At 37.6% G+C, this 21,782-nt stretch overlaps 2 protein-coding genes across 7 annotated transcripts in view; one reads left to right on the top strand and one right to left on the bottom strand.

Annotated features, from left to right (window-relative positions):
* The window catches only part of scml2 (Scm polycomb group protein like 2), a 36,956-nt gene extending 20,731 nt beyond the window's left edge, over positions 1-16,225 (bottom strand). For all 4 annotated transcript variants that reach the window (XM_066672118.1, XM_066672119.1, XM_066672121.1 and 1 more), the window contains exon 1: positions 16,146-16,225. The gene's annotated coding sequence lies outside the window, so the exon portion shown is untranslated. The remainder of the gene's footprint in view (positions 1-16,145) is intronic.
* Positions 16,226-19,369: 3,144 nt separating this feature from the next.
* The window catches only part of cdkl5 (cyclin dependent kinase like 5), a 90,093-nt gene continuing 87,680 nt past the window's right edge, over positions 19,370-21,782 (top strand). For all 3 annotated transcript variants that reach the window (XM_066672260.1, XM_066672261.1, XM_066672259.1), the window contains exon 1: positions 19,370-19,472. The gene's annotated coding sequence lies outside the window, so the exon portion shown is untranslated. The remainder of the gene's footprint in view (positions 19,473-21,782) is intronic.

The raw sequence follows: 21,782 nt of genomic DNA, 5'->3' as shown, positions 1-21,782 counted from the left end.
TGGCCTTTGATAAATTGTGCCTTGTTAAGAAAATGTCTGAAAAAGACTAAAATACAAAAAATGTGTGAAAATGTACAAAAGTCTAAGGACAAGAGTTGAAATCTGATACACAAAAAAATTCAGCATCTGTTGGAGCATCAATCATGCAATTAGCTTTCTATATAAACTGACCAAATTAGTCCAAATTACATCAAAATTACACTCTAAATGCTCATCACTAAATGATACACTATCATTTATATCTGTGATATGAAGTGAGGTGGTTATTAGCTGAGATTACCGCTGTGTCTGCACCGCAGCGTAGAAATTACAGCAGCTAGCTCCATCTTAATGAACTCCAATAGGAAAGTGAGAGAACCTGTCATTTTTCAAACAGCTAAGCAAAACGCCTGCTCTTGCCTCTACTTTGCAGTTAACGTTGATGATTGATGGTCTGTGCTGCTATCTGTACATTGTCAGTGTCAGCATAATGCACCTCACACAATCTGAAAGCAAGATTCTTCTCTTCAGGGGGAGTGTAGGTGTTTGAATACACGTCTAACGTTGCATCAGGATTTGACCCGGTCACTGATTACTCACTGATGAACTCAATTGGTGTCTTAAGTTATTTTGTAAAACGCGCAAAGAGATAGTGCTACAGGCTAGCAGATTATGGATGGGTAAAACTCACACACACACACACACACACACACACACACACACACACACAGCACCCCAATAATTCCTGCTTTGTCATACTCCTGACATTTAAAGGCCAGACTGGAAGGTGGCCAGCAAAGTATGCAAAGTATTGAAGTGGTCTGGAGGTGACTGACGTTATGGTTTCACAACATTGGTGGGTGGGGGGGGGGGGCATTGCAATAAATATAGTAACAATTAAAATAAACAAATAACAATTGTAGTCTAAGTTGAAGTTTAAGTGTGTGCAATGAAAATGTAAAAGTACACAATCTACATAGAACTGTGACATATTACTGTTTGCTGACTAGGGACGGGCGGTATCCACATTTTTCATACTGTAATACCTTATATATGAGCCTTATATCTTTGAGCACAAAGTCGAGTGAATTTAGCTAAACACAGCCCGCCAGTGCACACAGACACATGTGCTGACGATAAAACCTTTTTCTGTGAGAGTAGATTTCAGCAACTGGTGCTGAAGGAACAGAAAAGTTTGAAAATAAGCGAAACAAGACAGTGTACACTGTTTAGACGCTCAGCTGGAGCTAACAGGCACTTGTAGTTTAGCACACCACAGCAGATTTTTCAGCGAACTGAGGCTCAAAACACATATATTTAAGGGATAAAGCCATATACCTGTGAGCATGAGTGATGTCGAGTGAAGGATTTTCTGAAAATCATGTCTGTTTACAGCCCTTTGTCTTTTAACCCAAACTCAGTGCTTAACTTACATCAGCAGTCATTGAGCTCCCACAGCGCCCCCTCCCTGTGGCTCTCTTAAACGCACATGAACATTTTAGCCGACTTTTAAAGACACAGAACCAAACTTTGACACGCCACACACACTTCATTAATATCGCCCTCATTTTTAAATACAGTAGTATATGGTATTACCGTTATACCACCCAACCCTATTGCTGACTATAAAAAGTGGGTAAAAACAAAACAAAATGTGGCCTGTGTAAAAGTTTCCATTTAATTTAATGCTGTATTTATTATGTCAACAAGTTAAATATCATTCATTCATCCATTATCTGTAAGCGCTTATCCAGTTTAGGGTTGCGGTGGGTCCAGAGCCTACCTGGAATCATTGAGCGCAAGGCGGGAATACACCCTGGAGGCTGCGCCAGTCCTTCACAGGGCAACACAGACACTTTTGAGTCGCCAATCCACCTACCAACGTGTTTTTTTGGACCGTGGGAGGAAACCGGAGCACCCGGAGGAAACCCATAGAGACACAGGGAGAACACACCAACTCCTCACAGACAGTCACCCGGAGGAAACCCACACAGACACAGGGAGAACACACCAACTCCTCACAGACAGTCACCCGGAGCGGGAATCGAACCAACAACCTCCAGGCCCCTGGAGCTGTGTGACTGCGACACTACCTGCTGCACCACCGTGCCGCCCTCATGTAAAATATAAAATATGGATTTGATGTATGCAAGTTTGAAATGATATATAAGTATGTCAATTTAAGGTTTGTTACTTTAAGAGGATGTGTGGTCTTATTTTTAAACAGAATCAAACAATACGTTTTCTAGAGAGGGGGGCGGGGGGTAACCTGACATTCAACAGGTCCATGATGTACATAACTTAATTCCCCATGTCACATTGCCCACCACTCATTCAGAATATATCCTGTAATCAATAATGACAGAAAAAGCACTTGACTGCTTACTAGCAGAGAATAAGCCCTGAACATCCTGATTTGACTTCCAATCTAAACTCAGTTCTTTTAAGTGCTCCACACTGGAGCCAGAGTAAAGAGCTCAGGAAGCTGAGACTCTTCATTGCTGTTGTCTGTAACCCAGATGTTTTGTCTGTCATCCAGATGCAAGTAAAAAGCCATTCACTGTCAGACTCAGCAGCCTTTATTTAGTTTATCACTATATCATGTTAGCAAAGCTGTGTGGGAATAGTTTTCTCACAGGTGTAGATTAGCGTTAACTGTTTTCACTCTTTAATAACAACAAAGACCACAGTTAAAATCTCATTACTTTCCGCTCATGAACAGTTAGTTCACATTTACACTTTCACACTCTTTACCTACTGGGAATTTTCCCAAACACATTAAAGCAACCAGACTGGGAGGGTGAGTGTTGCACATTAAGCTTCCAACCTGAAGTCCAGCAGGTCTTTTTGAACACAGTGTCACTATACAGCTCAACATGCTTGGAGTAAACAGCATGTTAACAGGTAATTCAGTTTTGTTCTCTAACAGCTGCACTGACAATGGTAGTAATGACCAAAGAGAGGTCACAGGGGGCCAGTCCGGAGTTATGACATCACCAACACGTTTCTCCTGAAAAACTTCAATCAATCAATGGCCAACTTGTCATTAATTAATTTCATTTTGACTGGACTTTACTGCACGGTAAATCACAAGATCAATCAAAATGGTTTCATTGTTTTCTACCTACTCATGAAATCTTCCTGATCTAACTCTTAATTCCAATTCCTCTCATTAAATATCTGATCCAAACCAAACACAAAAAAACGTGAACTGGAAACACAATTAAAGCTGCTGTAAAAGAAATACATTTAAGACTTACTTTCTTAATTTATGCCATAATCATACTCACTTTATCTCTCTTTTAGTTTTCCTTTCCATCCCTCTCTCACTGTCTGCTACTGTGGTATTCCTCACTGCTGTAAGTGTGTGTGTGTGTGAGGCACACGTGTGTGTGTGTGTGTTTCAGGGCTGGGCTAAGTCTGGGAAAACATGAAAAGCATTCCAGACACTGTACTCCCCCAAAGTTTTTGCACTCCACCATACTCCTCCCAAACTCCACACACACCTCCTTCTCTCTCACTCACACACACACACACACACACACACACACACACACACACCTCTCCATGTGCTGACTAAGCACAAAGTGGATTTTACACCCAGGGCATGTCCTCAATGAATTCTTAATTATTCCATTAAGAACACAGCTTCAGATCCCTCCAGAGCTCCTCACTCATCTGACAGTGTTCTCACACGCCACAGCTCAGCTTTTGTCTTAGCAGCTGGAGTAATTTCTCTCTCAGCCTGGCCAAGAACTGGCTAATATTACAGGAAAAGCTTTTTTGACAGACATGCAAAATGCTTAAGGCTACAACCACAACAAATTAAGTACACACACACACACACACACACACACATAGAAAAATATGTGGTTTATGCATGTTCTGTATGTACATTTTATATATTAATTTTCATACACACAAGTAAGGCATACCTTTTCTGAAATGTGTTGTGAAACTGTAAATTTCACTATAACGAGAAGAAGAGAAAAACAGAATTAAAAAAGAACCAAACAAGCCCTTTTGCATTAAAAGGGACTGAGAGAGCAGACTATAATTAAACTTTCTAAACTAGTTTAATTGCCTCTTTAATGGTCAAATGCCTTTTTTTAAATAAAGCATTATTTTTCAAACTAGCAATCTACAACACTGCCTTTCCAAATGTTGTATGAACCTGGGTATACTGTACGTAGTAACGTGTTACCTAAGTTCTGTGAAGTGCAGTGAGGAGGAAAACATTTCACACAATCTGAACATTTGCTCACACTTTTCAAAATTAAACTCTTCCCAGAACAGTCCACCACTTTTCTCTTAAAGAAACATTATACACTCATCATTTCAGGATGAGTATATAGCCATGGTCTGGGGTTATAACATCATGGTTCTTGTCACATTGCATGGTTTTCTACGCGTTATGCTCTGCTGAGTTACAAGCAATTCAGTGGTATCTTTGCATATACTAGTGTTATAATAGTAACCAATTAACTAACTATGAATGAATGAATGAATGAATGCCACGCCTATTGGATTTTTTGTGCTCATTTCTAATTAAATGACTTACAAATATTAGTAAATAATATTTAATATGATTAGGTAATGTATGGTGTTATTAACCATGTAATATATATGCCTGAATAAAGCACCAGACCTCTAAGCAGCCACTAAGCAACTCTAATCTAGCAGCCACCTCAAAATACACTTGAGAATAACTAAATATGCAAATCTTCACTATGTTCTACATGCTGTACTGCACCCTGTAGAGAGACTAGAGCCTTCACAATAGAGATTTTACCCATAAAAACTCTTCTCCTTAACGTATTTGAAGCTGAGAGGTTGTGTACAAATTTAAGCTCATAAAACAATATAAAAGTGCATTGAAACTACAAAAATACAGTTTTATAAGACCACATGAGTAATACATATCGCATACATTGGCAAGTGCACATGCAAATGGCAAATACACTATTGTAATGTGGTATTAATATGTCATGTGTGTTAAGTGGTAAAGTTATGATTTTTATGAGAAGTAAATCACGTGGTTAAAAACTGTATTAAAATTATAGCTTCATAGCCGTTGTTTAAAAAAAAAACACCCTAGGGTAACAACTTATTCAAAAATAATTCAAATTCAAAAGAATTATTAACATTTGGCCCAAAGCAAGGCTAGGTTTGGAACCACTTTATCTTGTATTTCATTATGAAGTAGTTTGTTTTAGATTTGAGTTTTTTGGGCACAGACTTTTTGGCTTCATTCTTGATCACTATGTGTACTAGAATACTGTGACAGAGTCAGTTGGTCATGGTTGTGAAGCCAGTACATGTGTGTCTTTGGGTGTTTCTAATTGGCACAACTCATCTGCTGACAGTTTCCAAAATTTCCAAATTTACAGAGTATTTAAAACCTTTATGGTGTTAATAAAAATTTTTTTTTTAATATTTACAAATGGTACTCTTTTAAATGGTGACTTAAAACCAGGAACCCATTTTGAAATTTTGTGTTTTTTGTATAATTCTTAACTTCGGGTGTTATGTGAAATGCTCAGCAAAGTTTAAATAAAAAACACAAAGCAGAAATATGATAAATCTCTCCTCAAAAATGACCAGTACTGTTCTCCTCTCGATGAAGAATGGGCAGTCCTAAAAGTGGGTAATGCTTATGTCAATATTACCCTGACCAATCACAAGGCTACTACCATAGCCACGTCTCCTCTCTGAGTCAAAGAGACTGGTGAGCTAAAGCTTATTAGCCATTAGTAAATGTGCTAGCTATCTAGCTATTCACCAAGCTATGGGGAGGGAGCGAAAGACACAAACAGAGCAAACAGAACACAAAACAATATAGGCAATTGTCAATACAGGCGCAGAGCAGAGTAAAAGCGGAGAAGGCAGACTCACTCTGTTGGCAATACAGCAGAGATAGCAGCCACTCTAAGCCAGCGGGTACAGCAAAGTAGCAGCGGGGATAAAAGCCCCAGACGCACAAAAGACTTTTCTAAATTAATGAAGCTAAAGTTTTCTAAAAATAAATGGACAGAGATTGATAACATTAACAGAGTATAGGTTTACATAAGCTGTGAAAATAAGCATTTTGAAGTTGTCTGAAAAATGTGTTAAATAAAATGTTCTACATTTTCACTGCAACTGCCATGCCATAGGATTCCTTCACTAATTTAGTGCCACACTCTGAAAACTGATTATGACTGTGGGGCCATGCAAACCTGTATTACATGAAATACTAATGTGGAAATGGTTTTATTTGTACAATGTACAATTCTTATGACAGTGGAGTAGGGAACTCTTAACCACTCTACTGCAGAAATTCTTCTCGCAATCAATGCAACACGTCAAACATGGAATAAAGACCCATCAAATACAGTGAAACCGATATAATATTGAAAAATACAGCGATATCAAATTTTGGTCATACCGCCCAGCGGTGACGTAAACTGCATTCTGTTCTCCAGGGATAGAGAGCTGTCAGTCACATGGTTATTAGCATTGGGCCATACCCACTCCGTTCAATATTTCTGTATTGTTTATTATTTAAACTTAACATTTCACATAACACCCAAATTTAAAATTTAAATTTTTGCCACAAAATTTCAAAATGCCTTCCCAGGGGCTTTAAAGTTGATATAAAGTTGGCACACATTTAAGAAGCAGCCTTCTCTTTTATTTCATTGAGAGATGGCAAGGTGACACATTGTGACAAATTTCACTGTAAAAACGTCTGATACATATAAAAGTGAAGTGAATGGAATTTATTCGAGTTGAACTAAAGCCGTATTTAAGTTAATTCGGTGCAAAAGCACTGCAGGCAAACTATGCGGGTTGGTGCGGGGGTCCCTCAGTCAGGAGGAAAAGTCTCTTTAGCAGAAAAAACTATTATGGCTGACCCCTGACACAACATGGGCAACAAAAGCCACTCTGTCACTTTAATTACTGGGAACAGCAGTGAAATGAAGAAAGAGACAAATGGACAAGACTCTGATGTCCTCATCTGGAGCGGCACTTCCAGCCCCAGCCCCAGCTCCAGCCTTAAAGGGTAATTTCATAGATTTTTTTTTCAAAATGATCACTTAACTCAATTAGTACGATTTAAGCAAAGATGGGGTTTTACGTGAAAGGCTTTGTTATAGAGAAACCTCTAGAGTTGTTAACAGTGCTGGTAACAGGGATCCGATGTCTGAAGATGTCTCAGAAAGTTATTATAAGTTATGGTTATAAATCCACTGACTTATGTTTTTTGGCCTCAAACACATTTTTATTTTCCTCATGACGGATGGGGAAATGTCTCCAAACAAAAAGTATTGTATCAGATTTACCACAATTCAATATATTAGAGATTTCTCTATTATTATTATTATATTAAATTCTATATTAGAATTTCTCTTCATATCAGTTTTAATTATTACTAATAAAATAAAGAATTTGAGGAACATCTGACTTTTTTTTTTTTTTAGATAACAACTTACTATCCTGCTAAGAGCACTGCTAGCATGTTAGTTGTTCCTGAAAATAAAATAATAGTGTGTGCAGTTTGATCTAGGACAAATTTCCTGGCCATAAAACACAGAGAAGACCTACACTCTAAAAAATATAAGGTACATTAACCAAAGCTGTGGTCAGTTCTAACATCTCACAATTTATCCTGTGCTTCTTCACAGTCTAGAATAGAAACAGGAATGAACCACTGTTTTTCTAGAATCTGCAGCCATCAGGAATGTATAGAAACCATGCAGAGCAAAAGCCAACAGCTGGCTGGGAAATCTACAAACGGACGGCCCCTCCAGCTGTCTGGGGACTCAACTCAAGGTTAAGTGGAGTCTAGATTTGTTGAGACTGGCTGTGGGCTCGGGCCCACACGGGAATCCTGAAACACACTCCTCGTCCCTTCATCTCTCTCAGGGAGAGGGTAATTACGGAGAGAAGGAAATGTGAGGCAAGACCACCAGAGCGGAAGAAAGATCCACCCCACACCAAAAAGAGCAACGCCTCCCAGAGAGCAGAATTAGAGCATCCCTTGTGGTTAAAATTATTTTTTGTTGGACACATTTGTATGGAAATCAATCTGTAGGCAAACCTGAATAGACCTTCAATATTCTACCACTCAGAGTAATGTGAACAAACTATGTGTCAACTATTAATACGTGTTATTTTATTTATTTATTTATTTATTTTTACCTGTGCCTGTAACTTTTCATTTTCAAGGGCTAAACATTCCAATAACTGATTAAATCACCTGATACAATCCCATATTTGTTTAATAACAAATCAAAGTCCTTTCCTGGCGGTTATGTTAATTTCCAGATTGCCTCACATCTTAAACTCAGTGAAACAATACTTGCAGCCACTTGTTTTGAACAATTATTTCTTTTCATTGATAATAATCTTTGCCACGACCGATCAAATTATGGCTCATCAATATTTCCTGATTTTATCAGCCACACAATATATTAACGAGGCTCTTGTGCAAATATCTCATTCAAATCCATGACTGATTTTTTAATACGCGGCCTAAAACAAGACAAAGTCCCTCACATTTTTTTCATAGGGGACAGATATTCATTTAAGGTTTAATTGCTTGACACAAATTGAAGAAGTAGATTTAATTTGGCTATCTAAAATTGGCTGGCAATTTGGGAACTCAATTAAGACCTAACGTGCTGCCTAAACGGTTTTGGTAGTCACGTTATTTGAACGTGTCTTGACTGCCCTGGTTTTCCCATGCCTCTGCTGCAAAAAGGCAAACTGAAGGGGAGCGGGTGGGGGGGTAGAGAAAAAAAATAAATAAATTCAGGTTTCTTCTACATTACAACATGCAGAAACCTGTATCTCAAAAACGGGCTGTAAACTCTTACCACGATTCATGCAGCATTTATCATTCATTACAATATGGTAAATGTAAGAGTGGCAGGAAAATCTGGATATTTTTAACACGACCATTAATCTACTTTCTAAAAATGTCACAGTTCAAGCTGAGACTAGTGCTCTGCCAATCTGAACAAATCTGAGATGGAGTCACACTGGCTGGGGAAGTATTTAATGTACTTCTAGAGGAAAAATGTATTAACATGGTGGAATTATCCAATGGATCCACATTAATAATCAGCTTTTTGGCGCACAAATTGTATATTACAATATTACAATATTATTACAATTTGTAATAAAGATTCGCAATAAAAATCTGTAATTTAAAAAAAAAACAAAAAACTTTAAAATCCCTAAATATGTAGATACTGCAAATTAATTTCTATTTAAATTGAATGTATAATTATTTTGACTAACTGTTGTGTTAATACAACCTAGAAATAGAAATGCAACAAAAAATAGTATTGAAATATTTACTAAAATACACATTTTAAACCAACTTATTTGTGCTTGTTTAAAGTTAAAACATATAAAACAATAAGAGACATCTACCAACTGTTTAACCCCCACCCAAACCTGAGGAGAAATGCAGTGAGGACACTAATGGTCTAATTACGTTATGTTGACATTTTAAAATAAAATATTTGAGGTATTCTCTACAGTAAGTATATATAGTATGTGCTCAAATTAATTTACTGAGAACAACTAAGATCTAAAATGAGCCTTTACTTACACAAGACGTCTTGTCTTCATGATTTTAGGGGAAATAACATAGATTTCCATTCATTATGTAGAGGCTTAACTACTACAAACTCTAACCTTAAAATGTCTTCTCCTTAAAATGTTATGGGGACATTTTGTGCCCATAAGACTCAATCAGTGTATAAACATTTTGATTCCCATGACATGCTACATACAAGCTAAGCTCACCTTTGCTCACAACTCTGCGAACCCTCCTACAGCCCTCTGGTCAAAACACCTAAACCCACCCTCTACAAAGGACAGATAAAAAGCTGCCAGTAAGAATTGAGGAAGAGTTGGGAAAGAAGGGCAGAGAGCAACAGCAGAAGGGAAAAAGGGAAAAGAAGAAAGAAAGCTTACCAAACCCTGACCCGGCCTGACATGCTGTAAAACTAATCTATATTTAAACACAGCTGGATTAACAAAACATTTAGTCTATTTATACTGTCATCAAGTGTCAGTGTTTAAGAGCAGCTCTAACAGGAAACACACATCCGTTTATTGCCTAAGCAGTGATTTAACATTAATTCATCAAAGATATAACATTCTGACCAGCTTTAGTCACAGGAAAGAAGTAGCTATCATTGAAATTTAAAAGCTAAAAAGCTACGTGATTAATCCTACTCAGTTACTATTTTTTTCAGACATCCATATAAATGAATAATTACATAATTCTCAATGTTTCAAGAACAAAACATACACAATATATAATTAGATATCAGTGCTATAAGCAATGGTTCAGGAGAAGAAAATAAAACCTTTTGAAATTTCAGTGTAAGTTTATGCAAAATTAAAATAATATGCCAAGCATTTTGAAAAATTATTTAACTATGTTAGCGTACTAGCCTTGAAACTGTCACACAATGTAAACATTTAAAGTAGCAAAAACAGTACCTAAGACTTAATAAAGTATTATCTTAATTATAAGTAGAACCTGTGTTAAATGGGTCAGGGCAGCCTAAAGTAGAATAGGAACGTATTTTACATAAAACTGGTTTGCAACTCACTCATTCGTTCTCTAACATTTTTACTCACACACTCTGTTAATGACTACTCCATAAGGGGATATAATTGCATCTCATATCATTTGTTACAGTGCCCTTGTTGTTTCATCAATATCCTCAAGTTGAAAAGGTGAAAGAAATGTTTAAAGAAAGTTGTTAATTTAATTCTAGATTCAAACTAAAAGTTTGCTTAAGATTTCTTTAAACTTCTATTTTTTATCTACAAAAGCCAAAAGGAACTCATTTTAAGTTTAAGGCACAAAAGCAATCGTGTTTAACCGAGTATTATGAAATTTAATGAAATATAACAAAACATATTTAGTACTGAGTCCTCCTCGTGCCTTTTTCCATTCTTCATTTAAAAAATAACTTTCAGTCTTAGAAGTTGGTTCCATTTTCACAAACCAAAAAAAAAACCTGAAATACATTTCTCGCTTTTGGAAACTAATCAGTCATTTATTTCTCTATGACATTCTCCTCTTACACAACTGGATCATCATGAAACATCGTCAGACTGGAATTTAGCAATGTAATATTTCTCTGTTGAAATTCAGTCTTGTGTTTCTGAATGTCTTTCCACCTACGTGAAGTTTACGGGGACTCCACAGCGCTGATCTTGTACAGATCTGGTTAAATGAAGCCTGCTTGGGGGGAGTCCCCACAGAAGTGCTATTCAGAAGCACAGAGAGCCATGTGAGCCCAAGCCAAGCTCAGCTTCTCCAGTGGAGGACTGTGTGTCTGGATCGAGAGTATTGCTTGGGGTGGGGGGTGGGTGGGGGGAGGCACATTCCAGAGTCGGAGCTGCCGTACAGTGAGCCGCTCTATACCCTCACAATTAGCCCCTCTTTACGAACCCAAACTGCCCAGTGGGCTACATACCATTACCTTAAGTTTGAATCCTTTTTATAGTAAAAAAAAAATAAATAAATAAATAAATAAATAAATAAATAAAATTAAAAAAAAAAAAGTAAAAGTAAAAGTTTGACTTATAACTTGAAAGTATGTTTTATTTTTATCTTTTTTATTGCTTACTTTAATTATTATACATTTAAGTATTTGCTAAATACGTGCTTCTACTTTTTATTTAGTTAAAAAACATTAAAACACTGAGAATGAGGCTCAGCTGGAATTTTTCACAAAAAATATAAATGTATTACATTTTTATAAATGTATTTAATAATACCTTAACTACCTCAATCATATTACAAGATAATCTTCCCTAACCCTAGACAGGAGTTAGAAGAACAGTGTAAGTGGGTCACAAAAAGCTGAGACCACTAGAGAACATTCTCCGGAAGGCTTTCCTAATTTAATACAACTTTTAAAAAGAAGTATCTTTTAACTTTTAACCCGAATGTCATTGTAAAGTCTTAGTATTCTTGATATACACACACACTTCTTCCTCTCTAAACATAGTAAATATTACATTTGATATAGCTCTTCTTTCATCTTCATTATACATTTCTTTATGTTTTTTGTTTTTTTCCTTCCAAGTTTAAATAAAAAAAAAAATCCCAGAAGATTTTCACTATAGTCTCATATTTGAGTCACAGTTCCTTTCAGTGGCAGTAGGAAATGTAAACCTTGACAGTATTAGAGCATTTACCAAGCATCCTCTGAAAAATGAAAAGGAATGATAAGAGAAAGCAATGGGTGTTTGCCAACTGGACAAACCAAACACCTTTCTAAAAGGATAAATACACTCAGTGTGATCAAAAAACCTGCCACTGTGTTCACGATATCAGAAATTCATATAAAACATTAATAACAGAAGATATCATAAGCTATCATTGCTGTTTAAAAACAAACAAATTAAAACAAAACTTCAGTTTAATTCATAAAATCTACAAAAATAAAGTTGGAAAGCACATTAAGAAAATAACTCTCAAATCACACACTCTCAATCATTTTGTTAGCTCTTACTCTAGAAATGCCTTGGCGAATAAGACTCTAAGAATTCATTCTGACACTTGTCAGTTATAGAAGGTCTAAGTGAGAGTGTTTATTGTGTTTATAGTACATTCAACACCATCTTAAGAAATGTTTGAGAAAATTGAACCTATTAACCAAGAGCAGTCTAACATACTTTATTCACATCCCAGTTTCACACCGGAGAAAACGGATAAAACTGGCTTAAAACTGAATGGAAATTATTCATATTTAGATCATATTACTGGAAATATCATTTCACAATTAAAATGAATAAACCCTAAACAATACTGTGAAATGGTCAGTGAGGGAAAGTGTGTGCAGTTGGTGACTTGATCAGTGAAAGATTCAGTGTCTATGAGACTAAAGAAAGGACAACAAGAGGGTCAAAGCTGGGGAGCTATTAAAGTGAGTAAAAGAAGAAACAAGTATATTTTCACTGAAAATGACAGAAACACTAGGTAGTATTTTCACATTAAATTACAGCTTTAAAATCATTGTGCTGTTCCACTGACCTGCAGTAGGGAGAACAGAGCCTCTGTCATTACTACTGTACTATGTAACTTTTGAAGTAGGGAACCACCCCCGTCCCACTCCATTTCAGGACAGTGTTATAAAAGTGAATTACACTCTGCTGTAGGGGAAGCCCAGAGCAAAGATGCAAAATCTGAGTTCTTTTAATAATGACTCTCCCTTATCATTTAAAAGGTACATGATTTATTATAATAGTGACAATCTAAAATAAAACAATTTATAGTATTAGTGAAGTGCTGGTCAAATCACAGTATTCTTTTACAGCAATGTGCAAGTCCAATTAATGGTCACTATGTGCTTGTTCTGCTCTGTTGTCCTCCTCTGGGTGTATCCTAGATACATCATTCAAATAACCTTTGAAGAGGAAATACAGCCTTTCACATGATGACTACGAGAGACAAAAGCTCAAATCACCTCTTCTCATTATCAAAGAGGACATTTTCCTTTTTTTCCCTTGTAGCCCAAGGAGCAGTTAGCAGCTAAAAATAAAGAGTGAATCATTTTAAAGCTTGCTTTGTGATATACATGTATTGAGAGGAATAAACCAAAGGTCTAAAGGCCTAAAATACCATCACCAAATAAAAGGCCGCTCCTAAGCTTTTGGAAACTTTAATATCATTTCATACATCCTTCACAAAATCATTATAACAACATGTAATAGTAATTATGAACTCTAAATCAACAGAACAATCACACACTTAACAGCAAACTTCTGATCATCATGAGTTTTTAAGATTGAAAAAATATATAGCATAATGCTTAATTTTATTAAGTAAAAATGTTAAACAAATGTAGAGCTGCGTTTGATAAAATTACAGCTAATTAAGTGACAATAGGGATAAACCGATTAGTGGAATTACAATATATTACATATCGATGTCTGTTGATGTGGATACATAAACTTTTAAAACCCATTAAAAATATGTCTGTTTTGACTATTTAGTGCAGTAGAAAATAATAGGATTTATTTATTTAGCACCAATCATGAATTTAAATGCAGCTCAAGTGCTGTAGAATACAAAGTAAACTAATAAAAATAAAAGAAAACTAAACAGCAAATGTACCAAATGAAGCAACAGCAGAAAAATATATTAATAGAAAAAGAATAAAATGCATTTGATCAAAATATGTGTATGAATAAAAATAATAGTAATAAATATGTGGTAAAAAGATAGTAAACATAATATTAATGTAAAAATAAGAGGAAAAACTAAGACAAAGACTAGTTAAAGGCTAATTTAAATAAATAAGTGTTACAATAATTAATTGTTTTTTAATAATAATAATAATAGCAAAATGAGCCTGACAGATCTTTAATGTGTTCCACATCTTTGGTGCAGAAGGCTGCCTCTCCGCTCTTCTTCAGTTTCATTGGTGGAATATGAAGAAGGACAACAGTAGATGATCTTAAAGCACAGTCTATGAGGCACTCAGTAACGTATGAAGGCACTAAACCATTACTAATAGTGCACATTTAAAACTGATCCCAAAAGAAACAAGCAGTCAGATATGATGTACTAAAATTGGTGCAGTATGAACTTGTTCTCTACTCTGAGTTATTATTCTTGCTGCTGCATGCTTCCTTGAGTTGTATTTTGTTTATTGCACCTGTGGTAAGTCCTATAAACAGTTTTACAGAAGTCTAGAAAAACCAAAAGCAGGGATCAATTTCTTAGAACATTGTAGACAGGGAAAAGGTCAAATTCAAACTATTAAACAGAAATACACACAGATCCTGACAGAACTCAGCTCACTGTGCATCCATATCTCTATCACACTATCACTATTACTACAACCCTAACATCATAGTGCCCGTAATGAACAAACTGTCCACTTCCACAATCAGAGACGATCACTACCGAAGCCAACTTTGCACACAACAAAAAAAGAAAATGTTTGATCATTGAGGATGATCAACTTCAGCAGCAAAGATTTATCTCTATGATGTAGTGTGCTGGAAGTTGTACTGCCTAATGGCATCATGAACAATGTTTGAACAAGTTTAAAATGGGGTCATTTAGCCTCTCTACCATCCTCAGTCCATTAGAAAGCAATGGGACTAGATATATGATATTTCACTGTTACATGAGCATAACATAGAACAACAACAACAACAACAAAGAAAATATAGTAACATTACTTGTGGTCAAGCTTTAGGGTAGGGCTTACTTTAAAAGTGAAGAATAAACAACACAAAAAAAAAATGAAGGAGCATCAATAACTACTAAGTTTGGTTTTAGAAGAGAAGATTTTAGTACCAGCATGCAGTCACATGTTCAGAAACATTTTAACCCAACAACAGCAGTTACGAACTATAATACAGTTAATAAAATATGGTAAGAGGGTGGTGAGTTCAGAAGTTTATTAACAAACAAAAACATGAAGGAACAGACATCACTAGAAGAGAATAAGACCACACTACAGTCTACTGCTTCAAGAGGTATTATTTCTGAGAAACTGTTCAAATCATGATGCAAATGCAGGATCCATTTAATAAATACTGTTTATTGATGTTATTTTCAAATCTATTTAGTTCATTGTAAAACCACAATATTAAAAGTAGGGACTAGTAAATGAAATAAAATGTATTAAAATCCTTTACATAACTGGGCCTAGCAGAGGAGTGTGAGAAAGTGATGAGAACTCGGAGAGGGACGTCATCATCACCAAAGAGAAGAGAGAGTAAGAGCCAGAGCTCAGACACCAACAAAACACCAACACAGCACCGACAGAGCCGCTCAAACACACACAATGAACCCGGGCGAGCAGCCCCTCGGGGTCCGGGCCACAACATCGACCCTGCGAGGACCGGGCAGAAGCTGAGTGGACGGAGAGAGGGAAAAACCAGCTCTAACGGGAGGAGTGAACGCCCGCCAAGCAGTTTGGAAATAACGTCAGTACACAAACGAGAGAGGGAGAGAGAGAGAGAGAGGGAGAGAGAGAGATAGGAAAGTGTTGACAGTGGATAGGTTTTTCCGTTTAAAACCTCAAAATCTAAACCCCGAGAGCAGCTGTGTTCGTCAGAGAGCGGATTAAAGCCTTAGGCAGCGTGTGGAACAGAGCTGAAGAGAGAATCCAGACACCTACCTTCGTTAATTCTGTCGAAACCGAAGCAGATCTCAGTAGTTTTCGTAGGACCTGGCCGCCATTTCGATGCTCTAAGCGCATGCGCGGCTTGAAGAGCAGCGTTACGTGTGGGTTTTCCACGCGCTTTCCCACCCGCTTTCCGACTGATTCCACCTCTACTGCGCTGCGACTGGACACTCGGCCCCGAACCACCACTTTAGGACTACACAGGCTCTTCTATACACTTTTATTAATTTAATATTTTTTGTCTTTAATAAAATTCGTGAGCAAACGTATGTGCGTCCGTTATAAAATGACTAATTTTGATGATATATATATATCCTTGCGCCCAATGATTCCAGGTAGGCTCTGGACCCACCGCGACCCTGAACTGGATAAGAGTTACAGATAATGAATGAATGAATATATAAATATATATAACTGCTTTTGGGTTATATTTATTCAGTTTTACCTCAAATATTTCCAATTACAAAATTTTTACCAAGTCAGATTTCCACAAGATGTGAGGGGGAAAATTAGCACATGTTTTGCTTTAGGATGATATGCAAAGTTTGACACCATATTTTTTCGAAGTGCTGCCGAAAAACAAAACCATAGGAGCTCTACACATTTGACGGAGAATACTTAAATGTTACGTTAATTAACGAACACTCACACTGACTAGAACTTACTGCGGCCCCGTGTGTGTTGACCATGGGCTAGATAACTGAGTTCAAACTGGGAATGCTACTCCGTTGGGTTCGCTTGAGTGAGAAGGGGGCGTGGTGAAGTAGCCTAAAATCTTCTGATTGGACGGTCTGCCTGTAGAGCTACCGTTATTGGTCGATAACCTCTGTAAACATTTAATTGGTCAGTCTGCGCGTCAGTAGTCTTTGTTTACCTCAGGCAAAGCTCATGTACCTACCCTCGTCTCGAGCAGCTATGCCGAAACGTAAATGTAAGTTCTCGGATGAATTAAAAAAAAAGAAATTCCCATGTTTTGTGTAGCAAATAAAGGTGTAAAGGACCTAAAAGCACACATAGGTTCAGCTAAGAATACAACGGCAGCGAGGGGCGTGACCTCATCACCCCGCCCCCCAACACACACACACACACACACACACACACCCGGAGAGGTGTCCTCTTTTTCACCATCTCAGATCTGCTCACCCTACTCTAGGTGAATTGGAACATGTGGTCTGGCGACATCACACATTTATTACATTTATCATTAATGTGGACAGCCCAGTAAGTGTCGGCAGTAGTTCCCCACATGTTACCACAGTACTGGGTTGTCTCAGTTTCCAGAGATTTTGTATTTTCAGTGTACAGCTGCTATTGGTCCTATATGTTAAACCCATCCTGGTCCTATTACTGACCTTGTGGAGCAACCATATGTGAGACCAACCTATAAAACATGCACAAAACGGGCTGCCCACAGGGGCCCTACAAGTGTGTGTCTGTGAAGTTATTGAGGAGAGAGAGATGGCCACTCTGACAACCAATAGAGTGCAATAAAATAATAAAATAATTTGCTTTGGAATACTTATCAAGAACCTACATGTACATATACCACATGAAAGGCTTTAAAATAGTAGTACTTTAAAAATACATTTATTATAAGTAAAGTTATTTAATTTTAAATATACAGTGTTGGTTGAAAAGCTTTAAGCTATATCAAAAATTGCTTTAATTTGCTGAAAGGTACAGTAATTTAAATATACCAGAAACACTAATATGCAATAGGCAGATCTGCAATATTTTTTTTTTTCTCTTTTGCTCAAGCTCAGCACCAGCAGGTGGCTTGTTGTCAAAATTCTTTCAACCACACGATGGCGTTAGAAATTAAACAAACAGCGCCGTGCTGCTCTCCATCATCACCACATTCTGAAAACAAGGGTCTGTCCACGCACATTTACAGCAGTACATCTCATTATGGGGAAACAGCACCCCCCAACGCACTGAATTAATATTGACCACCCACCAACCAATGACCACCTAGGCCTAGCAAGGGTGTTTAAACAGCAGAGGAGATGAAGTTGGGCCAATGGACGCTTGGATTTCATTGATTTTGTTTCGTTCTCTATTTCGTGTTTGGCAGACTCATCACATACACAATACGCAATAAAACATTCTTGTCTGAACTCATAGAAACGTTTACTAAAACTCTAGTATTTAAACTATATCTGTGAGTATTTATGGAAGCCAGTTTCTGCCAGAATCAGATTAGCATGAATTTCCATGCTGCTCTAAGCTGGTGTACAGTGGTTTGTTCTTGTCTGGTGTTGGTTTATCTAATCACACACTGGTGGATAGGCCATCAGCTACGATGATCTATTAATATGAAGTGAATACAATATTAGTTCCTCCATTTTGTGTTTCTGACAGAAATAAGTCAAAATGTTGAAATAATGAGTTATACTTAACACTTACTTTTTTTCTCAGAATATACATTCTAATCTTTGAAAAAAATGATTTATGAATTATTTTGTAAATATAAATGATTGTTATGAGATACTTAATAAAGAAGATACTGAGTAGCAGCAGCACCTCTAACAGCAGCAGCAGTGGTAGTAGCATCAGTAACAGTAGCAGTAGTAATAATACTAATAGTGGTGGTGGTGGTGGTAGGGATAGCAATAGTGTTGCTAATGGTAGTAGTAAGTAAATATTTCAAGAAAACAAGCAACAGGTTCAGCTTTTTATATTTACCTAATTAGAAAATGTCATTATTTCAAGATGTGTCAATACCAAACAAATTGTTGTGACATAGTAATTTAATATTTTAAAATATGAAGTCATTTTTGTTTCATATAGTATGTCAACATTTAGAGAAAAATTATTATAACCAACGTTTAGAAAAATGTAATTATTCTGACATGAGTAAGTAATTAACGAAAATAAACAATTATTGTAAGCTACTCAAATCTTCGATGTAGATTTTGCGGACATTAATCATAAGTCTGAGATTCTAAGTGAGCATTTACTCAAGCGATAACGTTATAATGAGAACTCAGAGCTGTGAAGGCAGGTTTAGCATCGCTGAAAATGACTCACTCTCACTGCGCTGTGTATTTTGACAAGTTCAAACACCACGCCAAGGCCGGACAGATAAGTCCCACCCATTCCCCCGCCCCCAAAGCCCGATCTGCCCTCTGACTGGTCCACTTGTGGAGGGGTGTGCGCGCGAGGCCAGAGTTTATCCTTTCTGATTGGACGTCGCCGCGTCAATCATAACACTAGAACCAAAACTGTTGCTATCGGCTCTAGTCGCTGGAGGTCTGAAGCCTGGAGCGGAGATGAGGATTCTCACCGCGGAGGACTGAGCGCTTCTCTTCACGAAAATGAGTGAGTATCTCCGGCTGCGGTCTTTTTCTTTCCCAGAGAGCGTCTCCGTGCTTCGCGGTGTGTGGATAAACAGCGCTGCGTAGTTATCGTTAACCTGCCTGCTGTCCGTGGTGGTTAACGTCAATTCTCCGAACCGCTAAAATCCCGTTAAAAACACAACACTCTCTGAAAATATGGAATAAACCCGCCCTTATATGTCGTCTCACAACAGCAGGCTTATTTGTTGTCATGTCGCATTGGTGTTTTAGCCGTTACATGATGTAAGAAACCAGTATTTTTATGTCGTTTTTTTTATTACCGAGTGGGCAGTTGACACGAAGATGAAGTTGGCTCGTTATCCGAAATTTCCGTTCCACCTTAAATCGTGCATCAGTTACAGCAGCTCCTTTCTGCTGTATCTGGTGCACTGCTGCATCATTTAAGGTGGAACGGAGAATTAGGATAAGATGCCAACTTCAGCCGAGACTAGAGCTATTTAACACATTTTATGACTGCGGTGTGGGCGTTTTCTTGATGTGTTGGCGTTAGATCCAGCGTTTTTTGTGTGGCGCAAGGTGTTCTTCTCCCTGATAACGCTGCTAATAAACTGTATTCGGCGACTGGCTTGGACACATTTATTCTAGCCTGAACGCTGTTCAGCTCTCAGCCTCGAACACCCACGCATTTTCAGCCCTATTAAAATACTGGAGAGTTGCTGCAGCCAGCACCACATAAGCCACTCTCCTTTTCCACCTTATTCACTACGGAGGGCGTCGTAGAAGCTCCACTGCAAAGATCTAGCTAAAGCAGCACTGTCCATAAGCTAATGGAAGTCAGAGTTACTCCATGGATATTACTGGAGGATGTGAGATGGACCAGGCTTTAACATTGATGATCCCTGTGCATAGGAGGCAGCCAAGAAGGTGAGATGAAAGCTGGATGCACTCATAATCCAGTCACACAGAAGGCTGCCACTAAACCTGATGGTTGTGTTCATCGGCTGATGAACAGTAGCACATTTATGGAGGTTGTATCCTTCTGGTTTGCATAGTTCTGGAAGGATAGAACAGGGGCATGTGCATTTCCACACTGGAAATTCTGCAAGGATATTTGTGCACAGCTTATATTGCTAATATGATCTGTTAAATACCCCGTGGTAAACTGTTGCCACTACACGCTAAAACAGATGACCGTAATGAAAGTGAAAATGTGCTGCTGTCAGTGGGCTGCATCATTCAGTGAAGCAAATGTTCTGACAGCTAGCCTTTGATGATCCAGTTAGGTATCTGCTTGATTTATTATCATCAGTAACCCCATGACTATTACACTGTATGCAATTTTTGTTAATACTCTTTTTTGTTGCTGTTTTGCATGTTGTAATTTTGGCATACCTATTGTGAGATATCATGGCGTACTTTGTAGGCTCAGCTTTCTATCATCACTCTCCAAAGAAAACAAGAGCAACAAGAAACAGGGAAAGCCTAGTTTAGCCAGACCACCATTAGCCATATAGCCACCGTCACAGAGGAGCTTCTGGCATTTCAAAAATAGGAAAGCATCCGTGTCATTGGAAGATCTGGAGAAGCTTTGGTGCTTCGTATCAATGTGTTGTTTACATGTGGTTTGTATTTTGTGATTGTGTTGTACGGAAAATATGGAGGGCAGGACTAATAGATGCAGAAATGATAAAAGGAGCACAATGTTTTGTTCATAATACATAACACCGGCATCAGTGTTTTTCTACCAGTAGTGCTCTACCACCAAAGAAGACCAAGAACATGTTGATTTTAAGAATTACCATTAATTATTTATTCAATGTAACAGGTTAGAGTCAAACACGTGATGTTTAAGGTGGCTCTGCGCAGCTATATGGAGTTTTATAAACACAAATACGCATACTCGTGCAAAATAAGCCAAATTCAGCAGTCCTCCTCTCTCTGTGAGATATAATATGTGTTTAAATGTTGAGCCGTCCTGCTGAGCTTGTGAACAGCGAAGAAATGTAACCAACACTGAGCCGAGGCTCTGGACGACGAGCATGATGTCGCATCAAACACCGCCCCAGGAACACACAATAACCGAGTGTTCCAGTCTTATTTCCTATTGTTCAGCCACGCTGAAAGACCTACTGTTCTTTGGTTCCGGCTGTGAACAAATTCTGGTTCGCGAACCAGTCTACAAATTTTGATCACGAGCTCGAATGTGAAATACGTCTGAACTAATGACAAACGGTGTTGTAGCGCCACCTTAAGTTTTCTCTGTGAAATATGGCTGCGTTTCAACAGGAGTCAGTCAGTCAGTCAGTAAGCAAAAATACCTCTTTTAGGCCTA

Source organism: Hoplias malabaricus, chromosome 5 (assembly GCF_029633855.1).
Source record: "Hoplias malabaricus isolate fHopMal1 chromosome 5, fHopMal1.hap1, whole genome shotgun sequence".
NCBI classification, from domain to species: domain Eukaryota; kingdom Metazoa; phylum Chordata; class Actinopteri; order Characiformes; family Erythrinidae; genus Hoplias; species Hoplias malabaricus.
This window is presented reverse-complemented; position numbering and strand designations above follow the sequence as displayed.